A 12288-nucleotide genomic window follows, 5' to 3' on the forward strand; every position below is an offset into this window, starting at 1 on the left:
CAGGATTTTCCGTTTCTTTTCTAGAGCCTTGGCCTTCCTACAACATGCTGGCACATTTGTCACATTAGCCTTTTCATGTGTGACCTTGTTTTGTATTTGGAAATGTTTCTTCTTAGAGGACCACTACTTTCTTTCTCTCAGTCTCTCGGCATGGAAGCTAACTCTCCAATTATTGATTACAATGTAGCTCCTTAAAGGTGAGACTTGAAAGCACAAAGCAGTAAAATAATTCTTAGGAGTAAAATAATTCTCCCAGTGTCCTCTGTTCCCCATCAAACATACTGCCTGACTGACCTTCCTTCGTCAAGCCCAGTGGGCTGAGCGCCTCAGCCACCACCCCCTCCTGAGAGTCCACACACCGGAGCAGTTCTGTCACTTCAGTGTCCAGTGATGTTTAGTTTTAGTTAAAACAATTCAATAAAAACAACCTCTTTCTGCAGTGATTCTCTTATTTCCCCCAGCAAGGAAAGCGATTCACTATACAAATGCTAAGAAAGTTGATGTAGAAATTACTTGAGGATTGTTCATATCCACATTGGCCTCCGTTTTGTTATAATGTAATTATATAAATGTAATTATACATAGATAACCTACCTACCTAGCTATAGTAGGCATACATATCAGATTGTCCATAAATATATAGTATGTTTTATAAATATAATTATACATGTATACATTTATATATAGAAATAGTATATATAAACATATAACGTCTAACACATGGAACATTTAATCTGATGGATGCTGTTGAACACTTTATAGATACTGTCTTATTTAATCCTCACAATTACTTTATCAGATCAGCACTACTATACACCCCATCTGTGGTTGATTACAGAGGGCTGCAAATTCTTTGACACCCCTCCCATGGAGGGGTGAAGTCAAAGACCCCTCCCTGAATCTGAGCAGGCTCTGTGACTGTTTTGACCAGGAAATGATGCAGTGCCTGTTTCTGGGGACAAGCCTTAAGAGCTTCCTTTTCCTGCCTCCTGTGCCCTCACTTTTGGAGCCCTGGGCCTCCAATGTAAGAAGCCCAACTACCCTGTTGAAGACACCATCTCCAGAGGCTCTAAGTGCAGCTTCCCAGCTGCCCTGTCGAGATGCCAGACCGTGAGGGAAATCATGGACCTCCAGAACTAAGCAGCTGCCCACTGAATGCCGCCAGGTGACCCAATCAGTGCAACATGGAGCAGAATTGCCAGGAGAGTCCTGCGCAGATTTCTGACCCACAAAATCACGAGTTTCCATAAAATGGATGTTGCTTTAGGCAATTCAATGGCGGGGGTAGTTTGTTAGACAGCAGTGGATAACCAGAACTCCATTTCACAGATGCAGGAGCAAAATCACAGCGAGGGAAGTAACTGTTCCAGATCACACACCTAATTAATAGCATTGCTGAGATTCCATCTCAGGCAGTCTGCCTTGAAAGCTTATAATCGTAGCCACTCCACTGAATTATTTTAAAATCATAATTAACTTTTGAAGGTAGAGCATGTATAACATTTTGATTCTTCTTAGCATCTACTCTAATTCCTATATAATGAAGAATTTGTGCCAAAGGCATTTATCCTTTCTCCATTTGCAGCTATCTATTTATGCTTATTTTCACATCTTTCTGAGTTTTAAAATGTAATGAAATCCTCTAACAGATTTGCCTGTATTTATTTTAAGACAGTAGGGTAGAGATCCCCATTTCTCTTCTGCCTTTAGTATAGATTGTATCAGCAGCGCTGCTTAATACCAAAAGGGCAGGCTAATTCTGGGCTACAGGAAGTTGATTTCCACGGTATTAAATGTGGCTTAGTAATTTTCCAAGGAGACAGAAACCCTGGGGTCTTGGCAGTTTCCCTGATAAGCTATCATCCTATCTATTTTATATTAGAATGTATTGTTTACTGAAAAGGGGGTAGGAATGGGGCAAAGAGGAGACTTGATACCAGCTTGTTGACCGGCAAATAGATCTGTACCTGCAGCCTTTCTGGAGCCAAAAAGGTCAGGGGTCAAGGACCCAGAGGTACTGATGAAATCAAGGGCCTTTGGCTAATTAAACACTTCAGCAATATGCCTCTGGAGCAGACACTATTGTTCCCAAGATATAATAAATAACACGATGTGTGACATCAAGGAAAGCAGGTGCTCTGTGCAAGTGTTATCCTCTAGTCACTGAAGGACATTTTCACAACAAATAGGGATAACCAACAAAGCCTAGACTTATTTTCTTTGGTGTCACTTCCAAAACATTTTGATTTCAGCCTTCCAGAGACTAATCACATTGAGAAAAATAGCACAGATGATAGGCACGTAGCTATCAACAACATTTCCTAGAATTTAAGGCATAAAATTAACAAGCAAGCACAAAACACTCCTAACTATGGTAATTTGATGGATTCTTAAGTTTGGCATTCTGAGTTATGCTCTAGAAATTTCTAGTATAGAAACACAGAATAGAATTCTGAGATTTTAGAGATCAATCAGCTAAATAGATCTTAAGCAGCGACTTGTATCTTTTCTTCAACCAGCTTCCAGCAAAAATAAAACCGTAACATAAACAATGGTTCTACGTTCCAGGTGCTGTTCTCAGGATTTTACATTGATTCACAGTCACTCTATAAGGTGAATATTATTGTTGTACCCCACTTTACAGATAAAGGAACTGAGACTGAGAGAGATTAAGTAACTTGCCAAAGATCACAGTGGTAGGAAGTTGGGGGGGAGTTTGGAATTAAATTTATATGGACAGATCCGAGTACTATCCCTCCTCCCTAATTTAGAAATCAGAACGGCTCCACTTTTATCCATTTTTATACAAAAGATTTAAAAGTATAGAATTCATCTTAAAAAGCTGTTTAAAAATCATTGTTTTATTTTATTTATTTGTTTATTTATTTATTTATTTTTGAGAAGGAGTTTTGCTCTTTTGCCCAGGCTGGAGTGAAGTGACTCTATCTCTGCTTACTGCAACCTCTGCCTCCCGGGTTCAAGCAATTCTCCAGCCTCACCCTCCCAAGTAGCTGGGATTACAGGCGCCCGCCACCACGCCTGGCTAATTTTTGTATTTTTAGTAGAGACGGGGTTTCACCATGTTGGCCAGGCTGGTCTCGAACTCCTTACCTCAGGTGATCCACCCACAATGGCCTCCCAAACTGCTAGAATTACAGGCATGAACCACCTCTCCAGGCTAAAAATCATTGTTTCAATTTAACTATAGCTTACGTCAGCGAAGCAGCAGAAATCTCTAGTGATTTCTGGACCTACTTTGCTGGGTTAGGCACTATAACTCCCCTCTGGCGTGCAGTCTAATGTCTCTTCCAGGATATTCAGCTGCCCATGAGTGACAATAAATTGGGTTAAATATTTTTACTACTTTTCCTCCCATTTTACTTCTATATATATATGAATATATGATATATATATATAAATATATATATATATATATATATTCAAAAACATACCATTGGTGGGGAAAAGTAGTTTTATTTTAAACTGTTCCCACTCCTAAAAAGAAAAGCCCTCTGAGAATGTTATTATCTTGAATTTCAGTATGTGACATTACTACAGCTAGTCTGGGGACAGAAGGAATTGGGCACATATAAATTTCTGTGCTACCCATAGGATGCTAGCAAGAACTGCTGGACACGAGTAGAGATGGCCTGAAACTTGCTTTTTCCGTTACAGAAGCTCTGATGCACAGACCATGTGCACAGTGGGTCAAAGTTTGGGTTCTGGATTCAGACAGAGCTGAATCCGAATTCTAGATTTTCACAATATAAGTGCCTTTAGGCAAGTTACTTAATCTCCCTGAGTCTCTGTTTTTTTTCATATGTAAAATGTGGTTTAAAATAGCTTCAGGCCTCACGCAGTAGCTCATGCCTGTAATGCCAGCACTTTGAGCCTAGGAATTTGATACCAGTCTGAGAAACAAAGGGAGACCCCGTCTCTACAAAAAAAATTTTAAATATTAGCCAGGTATGATGGCACATGCCTGTGGTCCCAGCTACTTGGGAGGCTGAGGTGGGAGGATGGCTTGAGTCCAGGAGGTCAAGGTTGCAGTGAGCCATGATTGCGTCACTGCACTACAGCCTGGGTAACGGAGCAAGACTCTGTCTCAAAAGAACAGAATAAAATAAAATAGCCTCAAACACACTGAGTTATTGTAAGGATTAAATAAAACAATCCAAACAGAATTTACTTCAACTTCTGGTCCAACAAGAGTTTGAAAGAAATCTTAAAAGCTGTTCTATTTGCCATAAATAGAAGGAAACTCTAAAGAAGTAAAAACACAGTAATGTCATTAAATTCCGGAAACAGTTGCCTACTAAAGACTCTGAGCTTGGGTCCTACTCTCTCTTTTTTAAAATAGGAGATTGTAGGTTGTTGTTAAAGATGTATTAGCACCAAACTAAGACTTTCTCCCTCTCTTAATAACTGAATAATAGTAATAATACCTTTTTTAAGCAAAGCCAAGCATATCTTCTTGTTTCTTTCAAACTTACAAAGTAACACTCCTGCTGCTGAATAACTGATTCCAGGAATAAATTATAATTGGGGGAAAATTACCTCTTATTCTTCTCCAGAATGAAAAAACAAATCAGTGACCAGGAAGAGAAGATATGAAGAAAAATAGAAATACATCTTTTATTGTAAGAATGAATAACTATAGGCTATAGACTGAATGTGGAAGCCTAAATCCCTACTGTGATGGTATTGGGAGGTGGGGCTTTGGGATGTGATTATTAATAGGTCAAGAGGGTGATGCCCTCATGAATGAGATTAGTGTCCATATAAGAAAAGACACAAAAGAGATATCTCTCCCTCCCCATCCCCACACAGCATAAGAATACAAGACAGCTGTCTGCAAACCAAAAAGGAAGCCCTCACCAGACTGTATCTGCCAGCACCTTGATCTTGGACTTCTCAACCTCCAGAACTGTGAGAAATAAACCTCTGTTGTCTAAGTCACTCAGTCTATTGTATTTTTTATAGCAGCCCAAACTGACTAAAATACGACAATAAATAACTCTAAACCCAACCCATAATAGGCTATTTGCATCTAGAATTGTGAAATGAATGCAGCTCTGCATGTCTCTGTAACTGTGCCAAAATCTGGCTTCAGCATGCACAGGGGTCACCTCCACAAACAGAGCCTTCAGTAGCTGATAAGAGCTGGCCTAGATCTCAGATTCAAACACTTATTTTTTCTATAACAAATCACAGCTGAAAGAATTAGGTCTACAGAAGGTTGCTACCAGACTTGATTCAAACAAGCACCAAACCTCCAGGGCTACAACAGGCCTGGTATGACCAGGTGATTGAAGACCAGCAATATACCACACCAACTGAGGAGGCCCCAGGCAACAACAGTGAAATACACACATGCATGTATACACACAAGGTAAAATAATGATGCGAGGACTTTCCACCAACGATGCATAAGCTATTCAAGGTATGCTCCAAAGTTTTAAGCCAGAATGTAGAAGACAGAGATTCCATACTTTTACTTTTTAAATTTTGGTCTTGGGAGAAAATATATTCAGACTATAGTACCAAGTGTGCACATCTGTGAAAAAGAAAAATAACACAGTTGACTAAGAAATGAGTATGGAATCTACTTTATCAGCATTTTTAAACATAGCTCTTAAAATAATATCTAAATATAGGCTTTTCATGCCAAAGTAGAGACAGATGTGCTTTAATATAATATCCTGATGTTTGTCTATTTCCTGATGACCCTTAGACTTCTAGGGTGGGCTTCTATTTTCTCCTTTGAAACAGATGTTGGTAAATGTCTGTCCCAGAACCCAAAATCCCGATCTACAGGGAATTCAACCAGCTTTTTCTTCCTTCTCTCAAATACGTGTTAGCCAGATTCCATTCTTTGTCAGCAGCTGTAACTATAGACCATACTCAGAAAATAAAAGTAGAAATACTATGATAATTCAAGATGAAAGCTTTAATTTCAAGCATTTAAAAGGCAGTAACCTAACTGTAGTGCCAGAGACAACTCAAGAAAAGTGTAATTTTCTCCTTTATCTTCCCTAAACTGGATATTCAATAAATGCAATTTTATACAGTCAAACATGTATAATAACTGTTCTAGCTAAATGTTGCCTAGCAAAAAGCCCATTAAAGCATTAATCAATAAGAATGGCTTGAAGCTAGCATATTACAGTTTCAGCATAAGCATTGTTAGCCTCTGCAGGACACTCAAATGGCAGTTTGTCCCTAAATTACTATTTCTTAAATGCCTGAAAACACTTTGGCTCTCTTCAACAGGCAATCATTTTCCTTTGGAACCTTGTTTATAGTCTTGTTAACAGGCTTTTATTTTTCCTCAAACAACTTTTGCAAAAAAAGCCAACTTCATGAACCCTGTACAAATATCACAAATTCTAATTACTCTACAAATCAAGAACAATTTTGCCATAATGTCTTTACAATGGCTTCTCAGAAAATTATTAATAAATCAAATCCTTTCAAAAAATGCATCAGGAAACTAGTTAAAAGAAACCTTTGATCAATTCAAGATCTGTTTTGGACAACACAGATAATCATCTTCTAATGAACTCATTTTCTAAGTTCAGATCTTTAGGAATGGTTTATTTTTTAAAGGATACCCCTATAATTTTGCCTCAGCAAATCATACTTCTCTTTGTTTCCTTATAAAGTAAGCTTTATAAGTAGGAAAAAATACTATGAAAACTTCAAATATTAAAACATTTTGAAAAGATAATCATGAGTAAAACTGTTTTTAAGATAATAATTTTGAAAAAAAATAAAGAAATTGGCTTTGCTATAGATACAGAAAGAGAATCTATAGCTTATCATTTCTAAAAGTTAATTTATGCCTTTTTTAAAAAGTTACTAAACCAGGAGTGCCATAATTCTTGGCATTTTATTTTACCTCTGTTTTTGTACTTGTTAAAAACTGAAAATGAATTCAGAAGCCACAAGATAATAAAATTTCTGCTAAAAGTGAATATAATCAGAGGAATTATCATCATACCGGTAAAAACAGATGTGTGGGTTCTTAAAAAAATTGAACATAGAATTACCACATGATCCAGCAATATTACTTTCTGGTATATACCCAAAATAATTGAAAGTAGGGGCCTGAATAGATATTTGTAATCAATGTTTATAGCAGTGTTATTCAAAATAGGGAAAAGGTACAAACAACTCAAAAGTCCATTGATAAAAGAATGGATAAGCAAAGTGTAGTACGTACATACAATGCAATACTATTCAGCCTTAAAAAGGAAGAAAATTCTGACACATGCTACAACATGGATGAACCTGGAACACGTTATGCGAAGTGAAATAAGACAGACACAAAAGGCCAAACATTGTACGATTTCATTTATATGATGTCTGTAAAGTAGTCAAATTCTCAGAGACAAAAAGTAGAATTGTGCTTGCCAGGGGGTTGGGAAAAGTGGGGAATAGGAAGTTATTATTTAATGGGCAAATGGTCTCAGTTCTGCAAGATAAAAAGAGTTCTGAAGATGGATGTTGGTGGTGGTTGCTCAACAACATAAATGTACTTAAAGCCACTAAATTGTACACTTAAAAATGACTACATGATATTTTACTACAATTTTTTTAAGAAGAACAAATTTGTGGCATTTTCAGCCGTGATGATAATCAAAGACGTTTAAATTAGAGCTGGATGTCAAGGAAGCCGGGTCCCAAAAAAGTATACTGAGTGGTCTCTGTCAGACCCCAACAGAACTCCCCTAACATACAAGACACTAGTATTGTCTTGTGAAACTGGGGTAGGCAACACAGGGAATGGCCTCATTTTATTCTATTTTATTTTTCCTTTTTGTGGAAAACAGGTTCTTGCTATGTTGCCCAGGCTGGTCTTGAACTCCTGGCCTCAAGCTATCATTTCAGACTTAATGTTGGTCCTTTTTCTCCCAGAATGTAATTTCATAAACGATTACTTCTTGGTAGTGGATATTTGAATAAAATTCATGTATTCCTTAATGTTTTATAACATTGTCAAAAAAAAAAAAAAAAGAAGAAGAAGAAAAAAGAAAGAAAGAAAAAAGCCCTTTGGGGAGAAAAAGAATGAGGAGTTCAGAAATCAAAGACTGAACATTTCTGCTGGAAATGAAAGTTTAACTCAAAGGAGACAAAGGAGAGTTTGATCTTTTGTTTTTATTGAGACAGGGTCTCACTCTGTGGCCCAGGCTAGAGTGCGGTAACACAATCTTGGCTCACTGCAACCTCTGCCTCCCAGGTTCAAGGGATTCCCGTGCCTCAGCCTCCTGAGTAATTGGAATTACAGGTGCGTGCCACTACACCTGGGCTAATTTTTGTATTTTCAGTAGAGATGAGGTTTCACCATGTTGATTGGGCTGGTCTCGAACTCCTGATCTCAAGTGATCCATTCACCTTGGCCTCCCAAAGTGCTGGGATTATAGGGGGAGCCACAGGGCCTGGCCAGAGTTTAATCTTATTTACATAAAATGTTAGATATAACTGTTAGGGGAAAGAAAGGAATGAACATATATGTGTAATGTTAGATCATTTACACATCAATTTTAAAACAACATATATTTATTTAATGCTGCATAAGAATGTAGGCTTAATCCAGAACATCTCATTCTGTGAAAAAGAAAAATGCTGGGTAATTATATCCTCATATGGAAAAGATGTGAGGAACTTATTGAACTGTATGTAGCTGAAAATGCAACCTAATCACTCAGATTAAATATTAAGAGTGTTCCCTATAAATATGTTCCTAATTGATCAATATTGAACTTAAAAAAGATGTTGAAACATAGCATAGCATATAGAAAGGACTTTTAATATGACATTTGGATAAAGTCTGGAAAAAAGTAATCTGTAGTTCAATAAAATAGTATGTAGTTAAAAACAGGTAAAGGAAATTACAGTGGATACTGATTTAACCCCAGGGAAAGAGAAATAAGACTGACTATGTAGATGGTGTAGGCCTCACAACGCTGTACGAGTAGACACATTAAACTAATGATAGCCCATCAGTTGGCATCAAAAAGTCCCAAATTATATGAAGGGCAATTTTGAGCTAGAGACCACAAAAATAAACCCACAGAAAATCTGCGCTTGGTGATTACATTAAGACTCACATTGACAAGAGCCACCAGGAGATCCTAGCTTAAATAAATAGATAAGAAAACAGGAATTACAGAGAATATACACAACATAAATGAGTGCAGGTATGAAATGAATGACAACAGTTTTTTAAAAGTTTGTACATGAAGCTTAGTGGCATTCAAATCTGTCTTTAAAAAGAACATTGAAGAGTGGTCATTTGAAGTACACTGATGAAGAGTTTTAAAAACTGCAACAATAACAAAAACCCTCTGTTCCTAAAGTCCAAAAGAACATCATTGCAAAAAATAATTGCTGTCTCTATAGAAACGTCGATTTGTAAAGAATTATCTTTTTATTTGGTATGGAAAGTATGAATGTTTGTAACTTATAAATTCTTGATTAAAGGGAGTTACTCAGCTCATCTATTTTTTAAATGTGTAAGAAAAACCAAAACTATAACCTTCAAAATTTTAAAATCCCAAGCAATAGCAAAGCAATGCCAAGCATTTATTTAAACAAGTTGTTTCAAATAAAATAACATAGCTGCTCTTTGCGAAATTATAAAAATAATCTGTGGCCAAGAGCAGTGGCTCATGCCTGTAATCCCAGCATTTTGGGAGGCCGAGGCGGGCAGATCATGAGGTCAGGAGATCGAGACCATCCTGGCTAACACGGTGAAACCCCGTCTCTATAAAAAAAAAAAAAAAAAAAAAAAATTAGCCGGGCATGGCAGCGGGCGCCTGTAGTCCCAGCTAATCTGGAGGCTGAGGCAGGAGAATGGCGTGAACCCGGGAGGCGGAGCTTGCAGTGAGCCGAGATCACGCCACTGCACTCCAGCCTGAGCGACAGAGTGAGACTCTGTCTCAAAATAATAATAATAATAATAATAATTTGTTTAGGAAATAATGCAGAATTACGTGAGGGAGGGAATTAATAAATCATCTGATACAGTATTTAATAAAATGTTATCTAAAGTAAATTTAAATTAGCTTGAGAAAAACATTGTCAAATAAATTTTAAAATAGCTAACCTATTTTTTAAACAAAGGAAATTGATAAATGGCTCAGTATCCAATTCAGACAAGATATTTGGCAGAAGTTCTATTCTCTCTGGTCCCAATAAAAATTTTGTAAATGACTTGGAATAGAGAATGAACATTAGGTTATTGATGTTAGTGGAAGTTCTGTTTTGAATAGGTAAAAATTGTGTTCAGATACACAAAGACGAAGGGATTGGATCTAATGCCAGAAAATTATAAACTAGAGTCAGCTTAGAAAAATGCAAGCTACCATAGTACGAGAAAAATCATTTGAAAGTAATTTAATTCCACGAGAAAATAAGGCAATTGGTAACGCCAAAGAGACTCCACAAGGAATAATAGACAGAATATTAAGTAACCACTTCAAGGATGATAGGCATTAAAAGACAGCCAAAGCCTCCCCGTACCATTTCCATTTCTTCTTATGACAGTCTGCCATGAGTAGATGGAAATGATTAAATAAGGTGAGATTGACAGGCCTTACCTAACTGCACAGCCTGACCACTTTCATCAATGACAGCAGGAAGAGAAGTGGTAAAACAGCAGAACCCTGTGCTAACTGAACTCTGCCTGACCAACATTTGATTTTTTTACTTTAATTGAGGTGGGTAGAAATAGAAAATAAGGCTGGGCGTGGTGGCTCACGCCTGTAGTCCCAGCACTTGGAGAGGCTGAGGTGGGTGGATCACCTGAGGTCAGGAGTTTGAGACCAGCCTGACCAACAAGGTGAAACACTGTCTCTACTAAAAATACAAAAATTAGCCGGGCGTGGTGGCAGGCACCTGTAGTCCCTGCTACTTGGGAGGCTGAGACAGAAGAACTGATTGAACCCAGGAGGAGGAGGTTGCAGTGAGCTGAGATTGCACCACTATACTCCAGCTTGGGCAATGGAGCGAGACTCCATCTCAAAAAAAAAAAAAAAGGAAAAGAAATAGAAAATAAGCCTATTGCAACTGATGATGATCAATTCATGAGATGAGATTGATGGAGCACCACGTGAAGAGTCAGTAAATATGCCACCAGCCAGCCCCCATCTCTTCCTTCGTGCAATTTAGAGGATGAGCTATAACATCCGTGATGTTCTTCCAGCTCCAGGGCTACATGGTGGCTTCTTGGATCCTTAGAAAATAAGCTGTGTTTAGAACAAAGAGCTTGTGGTAAGCTCATGAAGTATACCACTCTTTGGTAGAAGAGGTTGGATATGTAAGTGGATTCAAGGAAAACGTTTTAAACTCTTTGGGTTCTTATTAATCATTAATAGGTAACTGAGTATTTCCTGTTGCCAGACCCTATGCTAAGTACTTTACATGGATTATCTCATTTAAGACTTAGAAAAATTCTTTGATGTAGGTATGATTACTATCTCTCCTTTACAGCTGTCCACATGGATTCTCACAGAGGCTAAAAAACTTGCCTAAGGTTGCACAACTAGTAGGTGGTACATTCCTGGACAATGTCTTCACCAGTCCTTGAGGAAAATAAGAAAATGGCACTCAATAATATTGGTATATTGGTTGAACAAATAAAATGACAACTGGCACATCCCACTTGCCCACTGCCCTTTGGGAAACAGCGCAGTGAGGGCCACAACCTAACATCTGCTGAGCACACTGCTCAATGCCAGGCACAGCACTAGGCACCTTACAAATAGCCTATTTAATCCTCACAAGCACACTGGGAGATGGGTGGTGCTATTTTTATTTTACAGAAGCCAGCCTCTTACTCCTATGCGCTCATCTAGTCAGCTGCCCCCAGAAATGTGACATTTGTAGCTGAGCCTGGAGTAGAAGAGAGAAGAAATCTCAACCAGGAAGAAACCTATAAGGACATGCTTCAGTATCCCAGTCTCTTCTGGCTAAGTTACGGAGCATGTAATGAACTTGAATCACTTTTTAGTTTGACAGTCTTCAACTTCCTACTATCTTCGTGTTTGCACATCAGTCTCTCTTTATTGGAGAGCCCTCATTTTGCATGGTCTTAGAGACAAAGGAAATCACCATCCACTACACCATGAACGCCAAAGGGGCGAGGCCTCTCCCTCCCCTACCCCTGTGCAGCATTCTGGGGGAGGAAGGGCAGCCCTGAGTTAGGCTCAGCCAGGGGTACACCCTCTCCAGAACTGTGATCCTGAGCATGCGAGGAAAGCAGGTGAGGGTTGTGGGTCACAC

This window comes from Piliocolobus tephrosceles, chromosome 6 (genome assembly GCF_002776525.5).
Source record: "Piliocolobus tephrosceles isolate RC106 chromosome 6, ASM277652v3, whole genome shotgun sequence".
Taxonomy (NCBI): Eukaryota; Metazoa; Chordata; class Mammalia; order Primates; family Cercopithecidae; genus Piliocolobus; species Piliocolobus tephrosceles.